This window comes from Hyla sarda, unplaced genomic scaffold (assembly GCF_029499605.1).
Source record: "Hyla sarda isolate aHylSar1 unplaced genomic scaffold, aHylSar1.hap1 scaffold_257, whole genome shotgun sequence".
NCBI lineage: Eukaryota > Metazoa > Chordata > Amphibia > Anura > Hylidae > Hyla > Hyla sarda.
Genome location: NW_026609257.1, coordinates 294,160 through 317,909, shown reverse-complemented (window position 1 = coordinate 317,909; position 23,750 = coordinate 294,160). Strand labels below are relative to the sequence as shown.

General features: G+C 46.2%; 5 non-coding genes and 2 pseudogenes across 5 annotated transcripts; all 7 read left to right on the top strand.

Annotated features, from left to right (window-relative positions):
- The first annotated feature begins 1,203 nt into the window (after nucleotides 1-1,203).
- LOC130323952 (U2 spliceosomal RNA) lies at nucleotides 1,204-1,394 on the top strand. Its single transcript, XR_008869126.1, has one exon. It is a non-coding gene; the product is annotated as a U2 spliceosomal RNA (small nuclear RNA).
- Nucleotides 1,395-3,482: 2,088 nt separating this feature from the next.
- On the top strand, nucleotides 3,483-3,673 carry LOC130323928 (U2 spliceosomal RNA). Its single transcript, XR_008869104.1, has one exon. It is a non-coding gene; the product is annotated as a U2 spliceosomal RNA (small nuclear RNA).
- Nucleotides 3,674-11,740: 8,067 nt separating this feature from the next.
- On the top strand, nucleotides 11,741-11,915 carry LOC130323975 (U2 spliceosomal RNA; annotated as a pseudogene).
- A 5,420-nt stretch (nucleotides 11,916-17,335) lies between these two features.
- LOC130323954 (U2 spliceosomal RNA) lies at nucleotides 17,336-17,521 on the top strand. Its single transcript, XR_008869128.1, has one exon. It is a non-coding gene; the product is annotated as a U2 spliceosomal RNA (small nuclear RNA).
- Nucleotides 17,522-19,603: 2,082 nt separating this feature from the next.
- Nucleotides 19,604-19,763, top strand: LOC130323970 (U2 spliceosomal RNA; annotated as a pseudogene).
- Nucleotides 19,764-20,456: 693 nt separating this feature from the next.
- Nucleotides 20,457-20,646, top strand: LOC130323961 (U2 spliceosomal RNA). Its single transcript, XR_008869133.1, has one exon. It is a non-coding gene; the product is annotated as a U2 spliceosomal RNA (small nuclear RNA).
- Nucleotides 20,647-22,746: 2,100 nt separating this feature from the next.
- Nucleotides 22,747-22,937, top strand: LOC130323927 (U2 spliceosomal RNA). Its single transcript, XR_008869103.1, has one exon. It is a non-coding gene; the product is annotated as a U2 spliceosomal RNA (small nuclear RNA).
- The last annotated feature ends 813 nt before the right edge of the window (nucleotides 22,938-23,750 follow it).

The following is a 23,750-nucleotide window of genomic DNA, read 5'->3' as shown; positions in this document are numbered from 1 at the left end:
AATGTCACACATATTTGGCCTGCAACTTTCTGTGCGACAAATTCAGACAGGAAAAATCAGTATAAATCCTTAGAAAATTATCCCCCAGTGTCTTCATCTGCTGGCGGTATTGAATAAGCATTGCTGCACTGATGGGGTATGCATTAGACGAAAAAAAAGAAGAAAAAGAAGAATAATACGCCCAGAAAAGAGGCGAAAAGGAGAAAAACGTAAAAAAACGTGAAAAAAAAGTAAGAGGAAGAGAAGGGAAAAAAATGTGGAAATGGGTTTAAAAGTGATTTCGGCGGAGAAATATATATATATATATATATATATATATATATATATATACGCGCACACACACACATATATATAAACGTATTCTCCGTTGAGATATTGCAGCCGCTGCTGTGTCCAGGCCCAGGAGCCTTAGCACTGTGCTGTGATGTCACTCAATACCACTGACATCACTAGGTGTAAACAACATCTCTCCTTTGCTGTGTATGTGACTATGGAGCTGTTTGGTGATGTCGTCTATTATGGCCTTCATAGAAGCAACAGGAGATTGTTGCATCCATCTAGAACCCTCAGAACTACAGTGCTATGATGTCACTCACTTCCACAGGCCTTGCAGAGTGTAAACAACAACAACCCAGCTTTGTTGTGTATGTAACCATAGGGATTTGTGATGTCACCTAGAACCTTCACAGCAGCGACAGCTTTATGAGGAGCATCAGCACTGCTCTGCCTGAGCAGAACCATCACCGCCATAGGTTGTCAAATAACCCGGATTTAACCCACACAGGTAAGTCCAATGGGGTGCAGGCATGTCCTCTATGCTTACAGCTTCCCGTGGGTGTTGGTTTGATACCGTTTGGGGACAGCCAAGGAGGCATCTGCAGGCAACAAAGGTAGGTGTGTGCTTGTGTGTGTGTTTCCTATGCAGATCCTAAGCCCAGTGTCACATGCAAGTAGGAGGAGTAAGAAGGGTTCCTGGCAAATCCGGGTTATGGATTGCATTTAAAAAGGCCCCGTGGGAGTGCAATGGGCCCCTGTCTTGCTGCTTAGCAATAATGGTATGGGTTTAGGTTCTGCTGTGTGTACTGGTGGTTGACTGCCCCCCTGCCCAGAGTGTGCATGGAAAATTGTCTGGAAGCCTCCCTGACAGCAAGCAGTGATAGTGCCCATGAAGGGGACCTTGTTGGGCCCGCCCCTTTCACGGTTATCGCTTCTCGGCCTTTTGGCTAAGATCAAGTGTAGTATCTGTTCTTATCAGTTTAATATCTGATACGTCCCCTATCTGGGGACCATATATTAAATGGATTTTTGAGAACGGGGGCCGATTTCGAAGCTTGCTTCCGTCGCCCTATGCATTGACCCAATATGGCAGTATCTTCGGGTACAGTGCACCACCCCCTTACAGGGTTAAAAAGAAAGATTCCTACTTTCATTGCTACCTGCTTGCTGGCTAGCCAGCTAGCCAGCCCTGTGGGCCTTGCTGCTGCTGCTGCAGCCAAAAAACAAAAGGTGGTGCTGCTGCTGCTTCTGCTGCTTCTGCTTCTGCTTCTGCTTGTGTCTGGCCGCTGTTGGAGCGTCCAGGCACAGGACTTCTGCTGCTGCTGACTAAATGGCCTCCTTAATTGGATCATTTGAGTAGCCAGCACACCTGTGCAGGTAGGGCATGACATGATAGGCAGCTGCCTTGATAGCGGGTGGGTGCTGAATGTTCCTAATTGACAAAATAAGATTAATGCTTATGAAGAAATATAAAATCTCATCCCTTCCCCAATATCGCGCCACACCCCTACCCCTTAATTCCCTGGTTGAACTTGATGGACATATGTCTTTTTTCGACCGTACTAACTATGTAACTATGTAACATAACATGGGGGGGGGGTCTCCTGGCTGTTCACACAGGTGTGTCATTGCTGTACATTGACCATGCATTGCTTCTGTGGTATTGCAAAGGCAAAGACAAATGCTTCCAGCCATCCATTGCACTAATGGATTGGTCATCAGCTGTCTGTCTATGTCCCGCATCAATATAGACCAAAGTACAGAGGGTTAGGCTATGCTATTGTGCACCTACCTGATGCATCAGAAGGTGCAAGGCCCTTGCTAAATTCTGTGCACAGACTTTGAGATCTATGCTTTAGACTGTATCTAAACCTGCTCCAACATGGACTGACATTCTGGCCTACTTTCAGCCGATGCGACTTGTCTGTCGCTGAACAGTCGCTTTTTATGTATTCAGCACCTATGTATAATGTTGTAAAAATGCTCTAGAAGCTAAAGTCGCAGAAATGTCACACATATTTGGCCTGCAACTTTCTGTGCGACAAATTCAGACAGGAAAAATCAGTATAAATCCTTAGAAAATTATCCCCCAGTGTCTCCATCTGCTGGCGGTATTGAATAAGCATTGCTGCACTGATGGGGTATGCATTAGACGAAAAAAAAGAAGAAAAAGAAGAATAATACGCCCAGAAAAGAGGCGAAAAGGAGAAAAACGTAAAAAAACGTGAAAAAAAAGTAAGAGGAAGAGAAGGGAAAAAAAGGTGGAAATGGGTTTAAAAGTGATTTCGGCGGAGAAATATATATATATATATATATATATATATATATATATACGCGCACACACACACATATATATAAACATATTCTCCGTTGAGATATTGCAGCCGCTGCTGTGTCCAGGCCCAGGAGCCTTAGCACTGTGCTGTGATGTCACTCAATACCACTGACATCACTAGGTGTAAACAACATCTCTCCTTTGCTGTGTATGTGACTATGGAGCTGTTTGGTGATGTCGTCTATTATGGCCTTCATAGAAGCAACAGGAGATTGTTGCATCCATCTAGAACCCTCAGAACTACAGTGCTATGATGTCACTCACTTCCACAGGCCTTGCAGAGTGTAAACAACAACAACCCAGCTTTGTTGTGTATGTAACCATAGGGATTTGTGATGTCACCTAGAACCTTCACAGCAGCGACAGCTTTATGAGGAGCATCAGCACTGCTCTGCCTGAGCAGAACCATCACCGCCATAGGTTGTCAAATAACCCGGATTTAACCCACACAGGTAAGTCCAATGGGGTGCAGGCATGTCCTCTATGCTTACAGCTTCCCGTGGGTGTTGGTTTAATACCGTTTGGGGACAGCCAAGGAGGCATCTGCAGGCAACAAAGGTAGGTGTGTGCTTGTGTGTGTGTTTCCTATGCAGATCCTAAGCCCAGTGTCACATGCAAGTAGGAGGAGTAAGAAGGGTTCCTGGCAAATCCGGGTTATGGATTGCATTTAAAAAGGCCCCGTGGGAGTGCAATGGGCCCCTGTCTTGCTGCTTAGCAATAATGGTATGGGTTTAGGTTCTGCTGTGTGTACTGGTGGTTGACTGCCCCCCAGCCCAGAGTGTGCATGGAAAATTGTCTGGCAGCCTCCCTGACAGCAAGCAGTGATAGTGCCCATGAAGGGGACCTTGTTGGGCCCGCCCCTTTCACGGTTATCGCTTCTCGGCCTTTTGGCTAAGATCAAGTGTAGTATCTGTTCTTATCAGTTTAATATCTGATACGTCCCCTATCTGGGGACCATATATTAAATGGATTTTTGAGAACGGGGGCCGATTTCGAAGCTTGCTTCCGTCGCCCTATGCATTGACCCGATATGGCAGTATCTTCGGGTACAGTGCACCACCCCCTTACAGGGTTAAAAAGAAAGATTCCTACTTTCATTGCTACCTGCTTGCTGGCTAGCCAGCTAGCCAGCCCTGTGGGCCTTGCTGCTGCTGCTGCAGCCAAAAAACAAAAGGTGGTGCTGCTGCTGCTGCTTCTGCTGCTTCTGCTTCTGCTTGTGTCTGGCCGCTGTTGGAGCGTCCAGGCACAGGACTTCTGCTGCTGCTGACTAAATGGCCTCCTTAATTGGATCATTTGAGTAGCCAGCACACCTGTGCAGGTAGGGCATGACATGATAGGCAGCTGCCTTGATAGCGGGTGGGTGCTGAATGTTCCTAATTGACAAAATAAGATTAATGCTTATGAAGAAATATAAAATCTCATCCCTTCCCCAATATCGCGCCACACCCCTACCCCTTAATTCCCTGGTTGAACTTGATGGACATATGTCTTTTTTCGACCGTACTAACTATGTAACTATGTAACATAACATGGGGGGGGGGGTCTCCTGGCTGTTCACACAGGTGTGTCATTGCTGTACATTGACCATGCATTGCTTCTGTGGTATTGCAAAGGCAAAGACAAATGCTTCCAGCCATCCATTGCACTAATGGATTGGTCATCAGCTGGCTGTCTATGTCCCGCATCAATATAGACCAAAGTACAGAGGGTTAGGCTATGCTATTGTGCACCTACCTGATGCATCAGAAGGTGCGAGGCCCTTGCTAAATTCTGTGCACAGACTTTGAGATCTATGCTTTAGACTGTATCTAAACCTGCTCCAACATGGACTGACATTCTGGCCTACTTTCAGCCGATGCGACTTGTCTGTCGCTGAACAGTCGCTTTTTATGTATTCAGCACCTATGTATAATGTTGTAAAAATGCTCTAGAAGCTAAAGTCGCAGAAATGTCACACATATTTGGCCTGCAACTTTCTGTGCGACAAATTCAGACAGGAAAAATCAGTATAAATCCTTAGAAAATTATCCCCCAGTGTCTCCATCTGCTGGCGGTATTGAATAAGCATTGCTGCACTGATGGGGTATGCATTAGACGAAAAAAAAGAAGAAAAAGAAGAATAATACGCCCAGAAAAGAGGCGAAAAGGAGAAAAACGTAAAAAAACGTGAAAAAAAAGTAAGAGGAAGAGAAGGGAAAAAAAGGTGGAAATGGGTTTAAAAGTGATTTCGGCGGAGAAATATATATATATATTTGTGGTCAAGGCTTCCCATAATGGATATGAACTTACCTAACCTTATACTAACAGCGGTCTGAGGTGTGCCATAACCGCATGAGATGAGGGCCCACCTATAGAGGGCATACCCTGTTGTGAAAATATGATAAATGAGGGAGGGTTGGGTGGGAATAACGCCGCACCCGCCCCGAGGTACAGGAGCCCGGGGTTTATGTAGTGTCCAGCCCCTCCCACAAATACAGCCCATTGGGCTTTAATACTTGTGGTCAAGGCTTCCCATAATGGATATGAACTTACCTAACCTTATACTAACAGCGGTCTGAGGTGTGCCATAACCGCATGAGATGAGGGCCCGCCTATAGAGGGCAAAAGACAAGCCAGAATAGGTAAATATATATAACCTTTATTAATTCACAAAACTAACACCTTAAATACATCTGACATTTCTTTCTCGGGGTTTGGAATGTATCGAGCGTAACAAGCCGACTTCCATCTACCCAACCTCTTTATTACATGAGCGGGCACCTTGTGCTTTGACGCGGCCGATGCTGCACCTATCCTGAAGGAATGGCCAGAAAATTTCTGCGGGTCTAGGCCTAGCATGGTGAGTAGAGAGCGAATAGAACTAGTGAAAAGACTAGTTGACAGCGGCAAACAATCTACTGCCAGTAAAGGCACCTCGGGACCCACTCCGCGTGTGATATTCATGAATTGATCCAAGACCCTTACTGGGCACCACTTGTTACCCGAGAAAAAATAAGTAATCAAAACCTCCGATTTGGATGTCTTGGTACTTAGCAGAGATAAAACATATCTATCTCCAACTCGCGATAACTGTTGCCTTAAAACTGGCCTGCCCTTGACTGAACTAGCTGTCACTTCTCCAGGCCTGAGAAAACCATGAAAAATTAAGTACATGGCTGATTTAATCAAAATGCTGCGTGCAACCCCCAAAGGTGCTGTATCCAACAAATCCGATAAGTTACGGAATATCTCACCTGAAATGGGCCACCTAGCCCCTGCCCTGACAGTTGGGGTGCTGCGAATACCGCGCAACACAGACTTTATCGCATGAACCGAAAAAAGTGAAGGCCTGCTTGGATATTCCATGGCCAGGAAGTGCTGAATACCCGCCAAATATAATTTGATAGTATTAAATGAGAACTTCTTGGTAAAATGACAAAATGAAATGAAACAAACTAAATTTGAAACATAATCTTCTTCAGGATTAGAAAACTCTGCTATAAATTTGGTATACCTGTCCCACGCAAGATTATATGCTCGAGCAGTGCTAGGAGCCAACGAGCTCATCATTAGCTTCCGAGCCAGTTGTTTGTAAAGACCTAATCCATGCTGAGAAGTTGAAACTGTGGTACTGGCCACCCTCGCGTATCTGCCCCCGGCATAACCTGAAAGAAAACATCAAATTTTAGCCTAGATAACGCATCAGCTGCTATGTTCCTACTACCTTCAATATGTACAGCCGAGAAATGGAAATTAAATTGTAACGCGATCCAAACTAAACGTCTTAAAAACCTCATTACTTCTGCCGACTTAGATCTCCCTTTATTGACGATGTCCACAGTGGCCGAGTTGTCACAAACAAAAATCACCGACCTATTGCACCAGTACTCCCCCCAAGCCTGCGCTGCCGCCACTATGGGAACGATTTCAAAGGTAGCGGAGCTGTCCGTGAAACCAGGAATAACATAAACCTGCCCCGGCCAGCCGCTAGCTATCCATCGAGAACCCCATATAGCAGCAAAGCCCACGCTGGATGAGGCGTCTGTGAATATGCGGGGAGAATCGGAACCAACAACAGGCACAAAGAGAGACACCCCCTTCCAGTTTGCTAGAAACTGCTGCCACATGAGCAGATCCGACATAGCTGGATGACCCAGGTGCACTATGCTGTCCTGAAGCAGAGCAGCGGCCACCAAATCTAACAACCTAGAAATGAATGACCTGCCCTGGGGAATTACCCTCATGGCGAAAGCCAACATACCTAAAAGACTCTGCAACTCTGCTTTGTTCGTGACCCGGGACCTGACGCACTTATTAACCATGTCTCGGATACGTGATAGTTTATCTGCAGGCAACCGGGCCTCCATTTTGTTAGAATCTAAAATTATCCCTAGGAAAGTCAGAACCTTGGTCGGACCTTCCACCTTAGCGGGGGAAACTGGAATTCCTATCTGACTGAAAACCTCAAGTGTCTTTCCCAACTGCCACGGAACTTGCTGAGGGGGCTCTAACAACAGAAAATCATCAAGATAATGAATAACGTTGCTACAGCCAACAGCGTGTTGTAAAATCCACTGCAAAGCACAAGCTAACTGATCAAAAAGCCATGGACTGGATTTGGAACCAAATGTAAGTTTTACCGCAAAATAATACAGTTGTTGCCACTTCACCCCATACCACTGCCAAAGATCCTTTTTTACTGGCAACAGCTTAAAAGCATCCATTATATCTACCTTGGACAACCATGCACCTGTACCCAACGTTAGCAACATCTGGATTGCTTGGTCAACGGAAGAATATTTCATAGCGAACTCATCTGAGGGGATCAAAGAATTAATACTGGGTATGACAGAGCCGTGCGGTGCTGACAGATCGAAAATCAATCGTTTTTTGTTACTGAACTTCCCTGAGACAATACCAATGGGGCTAACCCGCCAATCTTGAAATGGAGGTACTGAAAAAGGACCAATCATGTAACCTTTATCAACTTCCCTATCCAGCAACTCTGATACTGACATAGGGTCATTGGCCGCTGATAATAAATTATTACATTCATATGTGGATTGCGGAAGAGCTACTAGTCCTGTATGGAACCGCTGCTGAAACCATCCAAAAGCCAATTTACCCATTCTAAGTTGGGATGAAATTCAAGATACCCCTTCAAGACATGCATCTGTATGACACCTAAATATGATGAACCACCTTTTATTGAGCACAGTGAACGGGGGTGAGCCCGAAAACACTTAAGACAAACATGTAACAGTCTACACTGATTGTAATTGCATGTAGCTAAATTATAATTATTACAAATTTGGTTTTTACCCAAAAACCTAACTGGTCTGCCCAATTTATCAACCGATTCTGTGGCCCTGTTACCAGCATATGAGGTACCTGGTTTACTTGCTGACGCCTCCTCCTGCGCTAAATTGCACCATGCCGTGGCATGTGATATAGATTGACATAACGCGCATGACGGGGCCCTAAGCCCCGCAAAATGCCGGCAAAACAGCTCCGTGTCCAGTTTGGACCAGTCATAAGAGTAACCATGTTGCGCAAATGCCGCTGCTGCTTTTGCTGAAAACGACTTATGATAATCATAAAAGTAGGTCCCTCCATATTTGTTACATAGGTCTGCCATATTAAATAGGTAAATATCCAATTCCTCCCTCCTAAGAGGTTTTGCCGAGCAGACTACATCCCTGAACATGCTAAATGCCACAATGAATTCAGGAAAAGATAATTTCCTATTCAACCTGGCGTCTTTGCTCCTCAGCACCACAGACAACTCCCCGCAGGCAATGGTTCTAGTATCTATCATGTCCTGGGTGGCAATGAGCAAAGACGCCAAATTGACGTCTCTTCCCTCCAAAATGTCCTTACGCACATTGGAAGGAACAAAATACGCTGGTGCCACCCTAGGAGGTACCAACCCCCTACCTGAATCCGTACTGCACCCTGGTACCGGCACTGCCACCTGCATACTGTTAGCAGCTGGAACTGGGACAACGGCAGGCACCAGGACACCTGCTGCAGGCCTCTGGGCATTGTTGCTCTCGAGACTGTCCAACCTAGCCTGCACAGTTGATAGGGAGTCCACCATAGTCGCCATTAAGGCATGCAACTGTCCCAGGGAAGCTGTAATGGGATCCTGCTGCAGACTGGTCCCTGGCAATGGGTCAGCCATCAGTATCTTATATAATTCGGCTTTTCGTGCGGAAGCCGGAAAAGGAACCCCACGCTTCTTAAGTTCCTCCATCAGTTTTGGGATGGTCCATGTGCGATACGAAGGAGCGTCGCCCCCCTCAGACACCCTGGATGGGGTATCCAAGACGGACAAGGACTCCTCGATGTCTGACCCATGAGACATGCTTGAGTAGGTACCTGTCCGGGCCAAACGGGTGCCGGTGGAAAATAAAATATAACAATTAAACCCAAACCAGCATGTGTCATGGACTTCTCTCACTTTTTTTTTTTTTTTTTTTCACCTAGGTGCTGCTGATGTAATCGAGTAACCACCACTGATACTGGACCTGTAATTACTAAGGAGAAAAACCTGACCGTAAATGGAAATATGCGTATACTAAGTACAACGTAAATAAAGATATTGCAAATCGATCTGAAAAACGTGTCAGAAAGCCAACCAGAACCTGCCGCAATGAGGTTGCTCTGAAGAAGAGTCAGAAACAACAATCAAGTAATAACAACCCTCGAGCTGAAGGAACGAGTCAGGCAACAGGGTACCGAGAAATTGACTATATAACTACATGACGTGCGTAGTTAGGACTGACATACCATTCGTGGCAGTTACTTAGGATAACTGCTGGTGTATAAGCATGACTACCGAAACGAGATTTCTGCCAGACCCAACAACGTGCCGGGTCATCGTCAAGATATAACCAATTTTTACGTAAAACTAGACATCCCATACACATACAATGTGCTCTACTATACACATAAACATAAGCATATACATACATACACACATATGTGCATACCTGCATATACCCGCCTGCATATATACACACAGATACCTACACATACGCACATATATATGTAAAGAAAACATGTGCACACCCACGTGCCTATACCCAGACCATACACATATCCCTGCCTGACCCATACCCATACATATACGCACACTTATGTATCCCCACAGCTATTTACCCATACGAGCATATACACATATATATATATATATATCTATCCATATCCCCCCCTTTTTTTTTTTTTTTTTTTTTTTTATAACTCTATTGTTTGTTCTGAAGACGTGTCAGCAACAACAAAACGTACGCCCGACAGAATCAAAAGTAACCTAAAACCATGTAACCTACCCGAGGTAACTTGTAGCTGAACCAACCAGGAGGAACCCCTCAATGAATCACCTGAATCCAGGACCAACCGAATCTATATGTACACACACAAACTAAATAATCAACAGAAAATCACGCCTAACTCTGCAGAAATGTGACAGATATGATGCAAAATAAACGCTGTCCCCATTTTAAGTAATCTATAAACCTCCAGAGACCCCTACAACAGTGTACTAACTATATCTGCCAAATCCAACGCAGATCTGGAAAAACCGACCTGGTGGATGTTCTATAATACATTAACCCCTGTGTTAGCCCATGTAAACTGTCTTAAAAGCTGACTATGATGTGACATGATATATTCTGAGTATGAGGGCCTGGCTGCGGGAGCCAACACCATCTCACATGGCAGTAGTGCCCCCCCCCCCCCCCACAAAAATAAAAGAGAAAACCTTCAATAGACCCACCTGCAATGGGGCGTACAAATGACTCGCGGTTATGCGGTGACCAAAATGACTAACCACCACCCGAACATAACACAATATCTACCTATAACTGTCTTAATGAAATAATCCCTGATCTCAGGAATACCCCGCACGTTATGGACGGACGGCCCCGAGAACGAAGCGGGGAAAACTTGTAGTGGGGCGGGATACGGCTCCCGGTGCATACCTAATGAAGGCCTGTAAAGTAACTCCAATATGCCGGCCATCCGGCACTTACCCTCCACGCGCCGCCAAACACCTGACGTGACACTCCGCAGCCGAACGCCGGAGCAGGAAACCGAAACCGGAAACAGGAAACCGAAACCGGAAGTGACGCGACGAGTGAGCTCACTTGCAGCCACACAAGGAAAACTGCAATAACGCCGCACCCGCCCCGAGGTACAGGAGCCCGGGGTTTATGTAGTGTCCAGCCCCTCCCACAAATACAGCCCATTGGGCTTTAATACATATATATATATATACGCGCACACACACACATATATATAAACGTATTCTCCGTTGAGATATTGCAGCCGCTGCTGTGTCCAGGCCCAGGAGCCTTAGCACTGTGCTGTGATGTCACTCAATACCACTGACATCACTAGGTGTAAACAACATCTCTCCTTTGCTGTGTATGTGACTATGGAGCTGTTTGGTTATGTCGTCTATTATGGCCTTCATAGAAGCAACAGGAGATTGTTGCATCCATCTAGAACCCTCAGAACTACAGTGCTATGATGTCACTCACTTCCACAGGCCTTGCAGAGTGTAAACAACAACAACCCAGCTTTGTTGTGTATGTAACCATAGGGATTTGTGATGTCACCTAGAACCTTCACAGCAGCGACAGCTTTATGAGGAGCATCAGCACTGCTCTGCCTGAGCAGAACCATCACCACCATAGGTTGTCAAATAACCCGGATTTAACCCACACAGGTAAGTCCAATGGGGTGCAGGCATGTCCTCTATGCTTACAGCTTCCCGTGGGTGTTGGTTTGATACCGTTTGGGGACAGCCAAGGAGGCATCTGCAGGCAACAAAGGTAGGTGTGTGCTTGTGTGTGTGTTTCCTATGCAGATCCTAAGCCCAGTGTCACATGCAAGTAGGAGGAGTAAGAAGGGTTCCTGGCAAATCCGGGTTATGGATTGCATTTAAAAAGGCCCCGTGGGAGTGCAATGGGCCCCTGTCTTGCTGCTTAGCAATAATGGTATGGGTTTAGGTTCTGCTGTGTGTACTGGTGGTTGACTGCCCCCCAGCCCAGAGTGTGCATGGAAAATTGTCTGGCAGCCTCCCTGACAGCAAGCAGTGATAGTGCCCATGAAGGGGACCTTGTTGGGCCCGCCCCTTTCACGGTTATCGCTTCTCGGCCTTTTGGCTAAGATCAAGTGTAGTATCTGCATTTGGTCTGGTCGAAAGGTGTCTGTGGTACCCCGCTTCTCGGCCTTGGGGGATTGTCTCTCCTTACGGAGGGACTTCACCCCCTTGCTGCTATTGGGGAGCGGGCTTAGTCCTCAGACAACGGGTTGCGATCCCCCTGTCTCTGGGACAGGCATTTTCGGTACGTTGAGCGTTACCTGTAGCTTCGGAAGCACCTAGGGTACCCCCGACCTCTGCCTTGGGTAAGGGTTCCGCTTTTATAGCGGGATTCCGAGCCCCTGCTGCTATTGGGAAAGGGGCTTAGTCCCTGGGTGTGGAAGATGCCGTTCTCCTGGGCTTTCCCCTCTGGGGAAATGTCGATGCGAAATACCATCCGCATAGAGGTGTCGGAGAGCCATCGTCAGTTGAAGAACCTCCGCTTCATTGCGGAGGTGATTCTTCTTGACTACTTCCGCCTCAATAGGGAGGACATCCTGTGTCTAAATGACCAGGAAAGCCGTGGCCTGTATACCGTCACCTTCACGGCCACGGCGTGTTGCGATAACATCTATGCAACCTTGTCTGGTGCGGACCAGAGGGACGATCGACTCGACGGTCTTTCGTTCCAGTTCCTCTATGGTGAGGAACATATACCGTTGGTGGTGGCTATGCACAGCCCTCATGTGACCACGGAGGATATAGCCACTTTTCTTCGGCGATACTGCGAAGAGGTGCGATTCGCAAACAAAATCTTGAACTCCGTGCGGTTCTGGAACGGCAAGAGGAAGTTCTGGGTCAAGCTCCGTAAGGATCCCGGTGGTATTGGGGGTCTTTGCCATCCGCCCCCAAATTTTGCCATCGGGAGAGTTCGGGGCTTCCTGTTCTATCCTCAAATGCCTATGTATTGCCGAAATTGCTTGAGGTTTGGCCACACCCAGGAGACCTGCGGCGCGGAGCGTGTGATTCGCTGCAATAGGTGTGGCCAAGAAGGTCACATAGCTTCAAGATGTAGCCATACGATAAGGTGCAACCTCTGCGGAGAGGAAAATCACGATTTTAATTCCTGTCCCCATAAAGCAAAAACTACGATGGGTGGGTCAAGGCTGGGCCCACCCAAAGAGGGGACAGGACAAAAGACGTCCTTTTTTAAGATGCCCAAACCCCAGATGGCAGGTACTGATGGGTCCAGGCCCAAGACCTCTGGTGCTCCATCGGGGGGCCCACCGTTGGTAGTGCTAGGGGGAGGCCATGGGGATTCCACGAAGCCCGGGCGGGTGATCGAGTTTACTGCCCGGGAAATTGAAAGACGTCGATCGACTTCCTACCTGGCTCAAGAGCCCGCCGAAACTTCTGAAGGGGGCTCACCTGTGGCGGGTGGCAGCCGACGGGCCTCGGTGGGGGCAGAGGTGGACCCAAAATTGCAGCATAAGCCAGGTACTGGCTTGGCCCAGGGTCGCCCTGCTCCGGACGAAGAGGCCCCGGTGAAAGCCCGCCGGAAGGGGAGCCAGGTGGCCAGGTCTGAGCCCGGTCCTGTTACTCCGCCTATACAGGACAGGGCCGAGAAGACAAGTGGCGCCAAACCAGGGTTTGCTGCCCCGCCAGCAGTGGACCCGGTGGGTAAAACTGGCCATCGTCGATCGATGGGGAAGTTGGAGCAACAGTCCTCAGCAACGCTTGCTGGGGAACAAGCGATGAAAACTTCCCAAGGTAGCGGCAAAGGTTCCGGAAAAGAGGCCTCACAGGCCCCTGTGCAGCAGTTCCAGTCGTCAAAAGATGAAAGAAGACGCAGATCCATCAGCCGGGGGCCAGAGATTACATCGAGTGAGAGCAACACAGAGGATATGGACAGCAGTGTGACATTTAAAAGACAAAGAGAAGAAGAAGAGGAAGACATTCAAAGGAAAGCGGCGTGCCGTAGTTCGGACGAGAGCGAGCTCAGGGTCGGGGCATCATCGATCTCAAGCTCCGACCCTCAGAACATCAAGGAGCTGATGACCCCGCAGGCGGGGGATGACGGTACGCAGCTTATTATTGACTTTGATTCTCCAAGCACGGACTCTCCATAAACTATGCCTATCCCTGTAAAAATTGCCTCACTCAATGTGAGGTCCTTAAAGAGCCCTGATCGCAGGGCTGCTTTATTTTCTTATCTAGAGACATGTGACTTTGACCTTTGCCTGCTACAAGAATGTGGAATCCCTAGTAAAATGGACTATAAAGACTTAAAAGAAGACTGGAAGCTGGGCCCATCCATATGGTCCGGTGCAAATGACTGTCGTTCTGTGGGTGTTGGGCTGCTCTGCCGAGGCCAGTCCTTTTCTATTCATACAGTAACTGAGATTGTGCCTGGCAGAGCTCTTTTAATTCATCTATATTTTAATGGACTTTTAATTCGTGTTTTAAATGTGTATGCCCCTCCTGATAAACAGGAGCGGGCAGAACTATTTGAAATTTTACCACTGTTTTGTGTTGGGTCTTCCCCCCTGCTGGTGGGAGGTGATTTTAACTGCATACGTGATGGGGAACACCGGCAGGGTGGGGATATTAATCGTAAAGACCGCACTTCTTACCTGCTTAAAAATTTTATTGATGATTTTAATTTGAAAGATTGCTGGAAGGATCTCTAGCCGGAGGACCCGGGCGCCACATGGTCCAATGGAAGAGTGAGCTCCAGAATCGATTTTATTTTTTCCTCTAGAGCTTTTAAACCCCTGAAATGCACGCTCGAGCAGAATATCTTCTCTGATCATAAGCTCCTCTTGGTGGTCCTGGAGCTAGAGGGGGAGCAAAAAGCAAAAAGGGGCCTCTGGAGATTAAACACCACACTCCTAGAGGACCCTGAGATAAAAGAGGAGTTTGTGCGGACCTACCAATGCTGGCAATCACAAAGAAAACCCCACGAGCCTATGCTGCACTGGTGGGAGGGCACCAAATCTAAAATCAGATTTTTTTTTATCAAAGCAGGTAAGAAGAAGGCAAAAATGGAAAAACAGTGGTTTTATGTTCTTAACATGCGTTTAAATGTACTTTTTAAATTGAAAGAAGCTGGTATGGATGTAGAAAATGATATTTTAAACCTTAAAACTGAAATAAAACATGCCATAGAAAAGAAAGGGAAACAAATCATTTTTAACTCACATGTGCAGCACCTGGAGGAGGGCGAGAAATGTTCCCGTTTCTTTTTTAAAAAAGTGATGAATAGGAGGGATATCATCCAAAACCTTGAGGGTGAATCCACTCCAAAAGGCATGTTAGATGCAGTTTTTAACTTCTACCAGCTTCTTTTTAATAAGAAAGATCTTAATCCATCCTTTTTAGAACATGTTCTTAATTCCCTTGATTTTAAGCTAGATGTTTTAGACCAGGAGGTTTTATCCCGTGATCTTAACTTAGATGAACTTTTATTTGTTTTTAAAAGTTTTTCTAGTGGGAAGGCCCCTGGGAAAGATGGTTTACCCATCGAATTTTATTTAGCTTTTTGGGATATTTTAAAGGATGATATGGTTTTATTGTATAAAGAAACTTTTATTGTTAATGAACTTCCCCCTTCCTGGAGGAGGGGGATTGTATCATTACTTTTTAAAAAGGGTGAAAAGGATATGCTAAAAAATTGGCGCCCCATCACACTTTTAAATGTCGATTATAAAGTTTTAGCCAAGTTATTAGCTGTCCGTTTTAAACCTTTTATTCATAAATTAATCCACCCAAATCAGGTTTGTGGGGTACCTGGAAGGTCTATAGCTGAATCCCTAAATATTTTAAGAGATGTTTTATGGTATTTTAAGGATAGAAATCAAACTGTAGCAATTTTATCCTTAGACTTTGAAAAAGCCTTTGATAGGGTCTCCCATGAATACCTGTTTTTAGTTCTTAAAAAGATGGCAGTGCCTGAAACGATTTTAAGCCGAATCATGCTTTTATACCGATCCTGTTTTAGTCAAGTCTCTGTTAATGGCTTTTTAACCAGCGGTGTTCCTCTTTTATCAGGTGTCAAACAGGGCTGCCCCCTGTCCCCACTCCTTTTTATTTGCGCAATCGAACCACTGATGGCCCTCCTCAGAAAAGACCGGGTAGTAAGAGGCGTACCGATACCTGGTGGAGGAGGGACCCATCTAAAGGTGTAATGGTACATGGATGATGTCACCATACTGTGCCCGGACTCTCCATCCATGAGGGGGGCATTGAGGAACACCAGCTATTTCTGCGAGGTCTCTGGTTTTAAGCTAAACACAGATAAATGTGACTGTTTTTATATTGGCTCCTGGGATTCATCCATCACCCCAGGAGTCACAATGCAACAGGATCAAATTAAAGTTTTAGGTATTGTTTTTAACCAGGTCAATGATGGGAGCCCTAACTGGGATTCAGCTATAGCTAAGATGGAGAAGAAGATTTTAATGTGGAATCTTAGAAACCTTACCATGGAGGGGAAGATTTTAATAATAAAGATGGTTTTACTCCCTATTATGCTATACATTGCCATGGTATTTCCTCCATCTATTTTATACATTAAAAAAGTAACTAGAATTGTTTTTACTTTTTTATGGGGTTCAAAAATGGAGAAATTAAAGCGTGATTTTATGTACAAAAGTAAAGATAATGGCGGGAAAGATGTTCCTAACCTTTTTACTTTCTTTTACATAAAGTATTTCTGTTTCTGTTTTAAAATTATTAAATCCGATGGCATTTTTAGCTGCTTTTTAAGGTACGCTGCGGGCATGGTTTTTAAAAGATGGTTGCGCATCCCTCTGAACGCTCCGGTGCTTCTGTGTCCCCCAAAACATTATGTGGTGTTGGAAAAGACAGTCAGGCTCCTAGGTCTCCAAGATTTGGAGCCTGACATACTGGGGGACCAGAGAAAGGTATCAAAGGTCCTCAGGCGGAGTGAGGTTACCCTGGCAGTGTCCAATTTCACACAGGCAAGATCCAAAAAGGTATGGCGGAACGTGTACGGGACGTTTCTGGCGAATGTACACAGGGATCTTGCCTGGGCAATCGTCCACCAGTGCCTCCCTACTCGTGAGTTCCAGCACAGGCGAGGACTGGTGGCGAGAGCCAAGTGCCCGAGAGATGGCTGCGGAGTGGACGAAACGGTGCTGCACATATTTTGGAACTGCCCTTTTGCACGGGAGCTTTGGAGGAAGGTAGGCCCACTTTTGAAGTGGGCCTGCGGCCTAAAAGATTTTAATCACGAATGTGTCTTTTACGGTCTTTTTAACTGCCCCAATTTTAAACAGCAGATGATCTGCTGGATGATTATTAATTGTTTTAAAAATGCCATCTGGAAAGTTAGGAACATCTTACTTTTTAAACATGATTTTATTGATGTTAAAAACTGTATAAAGCTGGCCCTAAGTGAGATGTACATCTATTACCTAAGAGACAAGAAACAGTTGGGGGCCAGCGAGGCAGCATCCATGTGGTGTCTGCCTCTATGGAACGAAATAACAATATAATCAGTTTTTATGACATTTGTATAATGTTTTATCCTGCCATTTTTATTTTTTCTCCTTTTATTACTGGTTTTATTATTTGTATTTTAAAACTTTTGTGAACCTTTTATTATTTTGCATTTTTAAATTTTGTATGGTTTCTTATTTATTCAATAAAATTTTGTTGAAACCTTATCTGTTCTTATCAGTTTAATATCTGATACGTCCCCTATCTGGGGACCATATATTAAATGGATTTTTGAGAACGGGGGCCGATTTCGAAGCTTGCTTCCGTCGCCCTATGCATTGACCCGATATGGCAGTATCTTCGGGTACAGTGCACCACCCCCTTACAGGGTTAAAAAGAAAGATTCCTACTTTCATTGCTACCTGCTTGCTGGCTAGCCAGCTAGCCAGCCCTGTGGGCCTTGCTGCTGCTGCTGCAGCCAAAAAACAAAAGGTGGTGCTGCTGCTGCTTCTGCTGCTTCTGCTTCTGCTTGTCTCTGGCCGCTGTTGGAGCGTCCAGGCACAGGACTTCTGCTGCTGCTGACTAAATGGCCTCCTTAATTGGATCATTTGAGTAGCCAGCACACCTGTGCAGGTAGGGCATGACATGATAGGCAGCTGCCTTGATAGCGGGTGGGTGCTGAATGTTCCTAATTGACAAAATAAGATTAATGCTTATGAAGAAATATAAAATCTCATCCCTTCCCCAATATCGCGCCACACCCCTACCCCTTAATTCCCTGGTTGAACTTGATGGACATATGTCTTTTTTCGACCGTACTAACTATGTAACTATGTAACATAACATGGGGGGGGGGGTCTCCTGGCTGTTCACACAGGTGTGTCATTGCTGTACATTGACCATGCATTGCTTCTGTGGTATTGCAAAGGCAAAGACAAATGCTTCCAGCCATCCATTGCACTAATGGATTGGTCATCAGCTGGCTGTCTATGTCCCGCATCAATATAGACCAAAGTACAGAGGGTTAGGCTATGCTATTGTGCACCTACCTGATGCATCAGAAGGTGCGAGGCCCTTGCTAAATTCTGTGCACAGACTTTGAGATCTATGCTTTAGACTGTATCTAAACCTGCTCCAACATGGACTGACATTCTGGCCTACTTTCAGCCGATGCGACTTGTCTGTCGCTGAACAGTCGCTTTTTATGTATTCAGCACCTATGTATAATGTTGTAAAAATGCTCTAGAAGCTAAAGTCGCAGAAATGTCACACATATTTGGCCTGCAACTTTCTGTGCGACAAATTCAGACAGGAAAAATCAGTATAAATCCTTAGAAAATTATCCCCCAGTGTCTCCATCTGCTGGCGGTATTGAATAAGCATTGCTGCACTGATGGGGTATGCATTAGACGAAAAAAAAGAAGAAAAAGAAGAATAATACGCCCAGAAAAGAGGCGAAAAGGAGAAAAACGTAAAAAAACGTGAAAAAAAGTAAGAGGAAGAGAAGGGAAAAAAAGGTGGAAATGGGTTTAAAAGTGATTTCGGCGGAGAAATATATATATATATATATATATATATATATATATATACGCGCACACACACACATATATATAAACGTATTCTCCGTTGAGATATTGCAGCCGCTGCTGTGTCCAGGCCCAGGAGCCTTAGCACTGTGCTGTGATGTCACTCAATACCACTGACATCACTAGGTGTAAACAACATCTCTCCTTTGCTGTGTATGTGACTATGGAGCTGTTTGGTGATGTCGTCTATTATGGCCTTCATAGAAGCAACAGGAGATTGTTGCATCCATCTAGAACCCTCAGAACTACAGTGCTATGATGTCACTCACTTCCACAGGCCTTGCAGAGTGTAAACAACAACAACCCAGCTTTGTTGTGTATGTAACCATAGGGATTTGTGATGTCACCTAGAACCTTCACAGCAGCGACAGCTTTATGAGGAGCATCAGCACTGCTCTGCCTGAGCAGAACCATCACCGCCATAGGTTGTCAAATAACCCGGATTTAACCCACACAGGTAAGTCCAATGGGGTGCAGGCATGTCCTCTATGCTTACAGCTTCCCGTGGGTGTTGGTTTGATACCGTTTGGGGACAGCCAAGGAGGCATCTGCAGGCAACAAAGGTAGGTGTGTGCTTGTGTGTGTGTTTCCTATGCAGATCCTAAGCCCAGTGTCACATGCAAGTAGGAGGAGTAAGAAGGGTTCCTGGCAAATCCGGGTTATGGATTGCATTTAAAAAGGCCCCGTGGGAGTGCAATGGGCCCCTGTCTTGCTGCTTAGCAATAATGGTATGGGTTTAGGTTCTGCTGTGTGTACTGGTGGTTGACTGCCCCCCAGCCCAGAGTGTGCATGGAAAATTGTCTGGCAGCCTCCCTGACAGCAAGCAGTGATAGTGCCCATGAAGGGGACCTTGTTGGGCCCGCCCCTTTCACGGTTATCGCTTCTCGGCCTTTTGGCTAAGATCAAGTGTAGTATCTGTTCTTATCAGTTTTCATGCTGGTGGGGATGGGTGCTGCATGGAGGATGCAGGTGTACCAGGGCTTTCCGGGGCTGGTTCTGAGGAATCAGCTCGACGGCTGCCCCGATGTGACCTGTTCCCTTCGGGTCTCGCCATGAGGCTGAGAGGGTCTAGAGCCGAGGTACTTTTGTGCCTCGGGGAGTGGTGACCCCGAGGTGCCGAAACTCACTGGGAGAATAGACTCACTGAGTTGAAGCACGGGCACCATAATCTCTTCACCTTGTGGCACTCACCTCTTGATTCCCGGCCTTCTGGCTAGGATCAGAGAAATTTTTATAGATCCGGCCGGATGTCCGGGCAGTATATCTGCACACATTCACTTATTTATTTATTTTTTGTCTCACTGTGTCACTTTTTGCGTGTTGTGTGTTCACAGGATTTGTCAGGATGCGGTAGCCCTTCTGGGTGTCCCTCCTGGCGGTCTAGGGGAGGTGTGTGTGGCCATTAGGTTCCGCACCTCCCTGCAAACACCCCGGGTACTCCTGCTTTGGCAGGGTACCTACCGTAATCGGCTCTGCGGGCAGATACCTTGGCTAACGCCAAGGGGGATGCCGGGAGCATTTGTGGTCCCCTAGTAGCTTCGGCGAAAAGGGACATCGAACCTGGAACCTCGCAGGTACCTTTTGGTCCGGAGGCGAAAGGTAAGGTTTGTTGGGGGGCCTCTCTCCTATCGGAGAAGGGCTTGCGATAGACCGCATCCTTTGTGCACGTTTTTTTAGTGTAACACGTTTGCACTTTTTCTTGCACTTTGGGTGAATCGAAAGCACGTTCCTCGGCTTTAGATAAAAAAAAAAAAAAAAAAAAAAAATCTGTTCTTATCAGTTTAATATCTGATACGTCCCCTATCTGGGGACCATATATTAAATGGATTTTTGAGAACGGGGGCCGATTTCGAAGCTTGCTTCCGTCGCCCTATGCATTGACCCGATATGGCAGTATCTTCGGGTACAGTGCACCACCCCCTTACAGGGTTAAAAAGAAAGATTCCTACTTTCATTGCTACCTGCTTGCTGGCTAGCCAGCTAGCCAGCCCTGTGGGCCTTGCTGCTGCTGCTGCAGCCAAAAAACAAAAGGTGGTGCTGCTGCTGCTTCTGCTGCTTCTGCTTCTGCTTGTGTCTGGCCGCTGTTGGAGTGTCCAGGCACAGGACTTCTGCTGCTGCTGACTAAATGGCCTCCTTAATTGGATCATTTGAGTAGCCAGCACACCTGTGCAGGTAGGGCATGACATGATAGGCAGCTGCCTTGATAGCGGGTGGGTGCTGAATGTTCCTAATTGACAAAATAAGATTAATGCTTATGAAGAAATATAAAATCTCATCCCTTCCCCAATATCGCGCCACACCCCTACCCCTTAATTCCCTGGTTGAACTTGATGGACATATGTCTTTTTTCGACCGTACTAACTATGTAACTATGTAACATAACATGGGGGGGGGGTCTCCTGGCTGTTCACACAGGTGTGTCATTGCTGTACATTGACCATGCATTGCTTCTGTGGTATTGCAAAGGCAAAGACAAATGCTTCCAGCCATCCATTGCACTAATGGATTGGTCATCAGCTGGCTGTCTATGTCCCGCATCAATATAGACCAAAGTACAGAGGGTTAGGCTATGCTATTGTGCACCTACCTGATGCATCAGAAGGTGCGAGGCCCTTGCTAAATTCTGTGCACAGACTTTGAGATCTATGCTTTAGACTGTATCTAAACCTGCTCCAACATGGACTGACATTCTGGCCTACTTTCAGCCGATGCGACTTGTCTGTCGCTGAACAGTCGCTTTTTATGTATTCAGCACCTATGTATAATGTTGTAAAAATGCTCTAGAAGCTAAAGTCGCAGAAATGTCACACATATTTGGCCTGCAACTTTCTGTGCGACAAATTCAGACAGGAAAAATCAGTATAAATCCTTAGAAAAGTATCCCCCAGTGTCTCCATCTGCTGGCGGTATTGAATAAGCATTGCTGCACTGATGGGGTATGCATTAGACGAAAAAAAAGAAGAAAAAGAAGAATAATACGCCCAGAAAAGAGGCGAAAAGGAGAAAAACGTAAAAAAACGTGAAAAAAAAGTAAGAGGAAGAGAAGGGAAAAAAAGGTGGAAATGGGTTTAAAAGTGATTTCGGCAGAGAAATATATATATATATATATATATATATATATATATATATATATATATATGTATATACGCGCACACACACACATATATATAAACGTATTCTCCGTTGAGATATTGCAGCCGCTGCTGTGTCCAGGCCCAGGAGCCTTAGCACTGTGCTGTGATGTCACTCAATACCACTGACATCACTAGGTGTAAACAACATCTCTCCTTTGCTGTGTATGTGACTATGGAGCTGTTTGGTGATGTCGTCTATTATGGCCTTCATAGAAGCAACAGGAGATTGTTGCATCCATCTAGAACCCTCAGAACTACAGTGCTATGATGTCACTCACTTCCACAGGCCTTGCAGAGTGTAAACAACAACAACCCAGCTTTGTTGTGTATGTAACCATAGGGATTTGTGATGTCACCTAGAACCTTCACAGCAGCGACAGCTTTATGAGGAGCATCAGCACTGCTCTGCCTGAGCAGAACCATCACCGCCATAGGTTGTCAAATAACCCGGATTTAACCCACACAGGTAAGTCCAATGGGGTGCAGGCATGTCCTCTATGCTTACAGCTTCCCGTGGGTGTTGGTTTGATACCGTTTGGGGACAGCCAAGGAGGCATCTGCAGGCAACAAAGGTAGGTGTGTGCTTGTGTGTGTGTTTCCTATGCAGATCCTAAGCCCAGTGTCACATGCAAGTAGGAGGAGTAAGAAGGGTTCCTGGCAAATCCGGGTTATGGATTGCATTTAAAAAGGCCCCGTGGGAGTGCAATGGGCCCCTGTCTTGCTGCTTAGCAATAATGGTATGGGTTTAGGTTCTGCTGTGTGTACTGGTGGTTGACTGCCCCCCAGCCCAGAGTGTGCATGGAAAATTGTCTGGCAGCCTCCCTGACAGCAAGCAGTGATAGTGCCCATGAAGGGGACCTTGTTGGGCCCGCCCCTTTCACGGTTATCGCTTCTCGGCCTTTTGGCTAAGATCAAGTGTAGTATCTGTTCTTATCAGTTTAATATCTGATACGTCCCCTATCTGGGGACCATATATTAAATGGATTTTTGAGAACGGGGGCCGATTTCGAAGCTTGCTTCCGTCGCCCTATGCATTGACCCGATATGGCAGTATCTTCGGGTACAGTGCACCACCCCCTTACAGGGTTAAAAAGAAAGATTCCTACTTTCATTGCTACCTGCTTGCTGGCTAGCCAGCTAGCCAGCCCTGTGGGCCTTGCTGCTGCTGCAGCCAAAAAACAAAAGGTGGTGGTGCTGCTGCTGCTGCTTCTGCTTCTGCTTGTGTCTGGCCGCTGTTGGAGCGTCCAGGCACAGGTCTTCTGCTGCTGCTGACTAAATGGCCTCCTTAATTGGATCATTTGAGTAGCCAGCACACCTGTGCAGGTAGGGCATGACATGATAGGCAGATGCCTTGATAGCGGGTGGGTGCTGAATGTTCCTAATTGACAAAATAAGATTAATGCTTATGAAGAAATATAAAATCTCATCCCTTCCCCAATATCGCGCCACACCCCTACCCCTTAATTCCCTGGTTGAACTTGATGGACATATGTCTTTTTTCGACCGTACTAACTATGTAACTATGTAACATAACATGGGGGGGTCTCCTGGGGGGGTCTCCTGGCTGTTCACACAGGTGTGTCATTGCTGTACATTGACCATGCATTGCTTCTGTGGTATTGCAAAGGCAAAGACAAATGCTTCCAGCCATCCATTGCACTAATGGATTGGTCATCAGCTGGCTGTCTATGTCCCGCATCAATATAGACCAAAGTACAGAGGGTTAGGCTATGCTATTGTGCACCTACCTGATGCATCAGAAGGTGCGAGGCCCTTGCTAAATTCTGTGCACAGACTTTGAGATCTATGCTTTAGACTGTATCTAAACCTGCTCCAACATGGACTGACATTCTGGCCTACTTTCAGCCGATGCGACTTGTCTGTCGCTG